Here is a 643-nt window from a genome sequence, read left to right on the forward strand (position 1 = left end):
CTCATTATGAACGGGTCCAGCACGGGTCGAAAGGCGGATACGATATGATGTTCTGGCCATGGGTCACATCTCTCGCCCAGGTCCAGGTCCAGCAGCTCCGTCTCACACGCTGTTACTTGACCAACTGAAGTCAGTTGCATTCAATAACTTCTTCTGTGTTCTTCGCTGTGGCGGCCGCAATAGCAGAGTTACCATGGAAACACTGGTACAAATACAGGTTTGCCCCTTATATTTAACAATATACAGCTGTGTTAATAAAAAATTAAAACTGTGGACAAATGTCAGAAGTGTGGACCGGCGCTGTGTGGCTGGGCTGCTCGGAAGGTAAGGAGCTGAGGAGAGATCCCACACAGGCACGGCTTTACAGACAAAATGGGTCATGTAACGGAAAATTAAACCATATCCATATAAACAGCATTGCAGCGGATGCGAGGACATTAGCACCGGTGCGTCCTAGAGGAGCTAACAGCTAACAGACGCTACTAGCTAACAGCTAACAGATGCTAACTAGCACCGACTAGCACTGGTCACCGCTGTTGTCTGAAAAACAGACGGGATAAAATGTTGCGTTTACTGGTAAACTGGTAAACCTTGAGACCGACGTATAACCGAGTGCTATCTGTTGAGTTTTCCTCCCGTTACT

This window comes from Etheostoma spectabile, chromosome 1 (genome assembly GCF_008692095.1).
Source record: "Etheostoma spectabile isolate EspeVRDwgs_2016 chromosome 1, UIUC_Espe_1.0, whole genome shotgun sequence".
Lineage (NCBI taxonomy): Eukaryota > Metazoa > Chordata > Actinopteri > Perciformes > Percidae > Etheostoma > Etheostoma spectabile.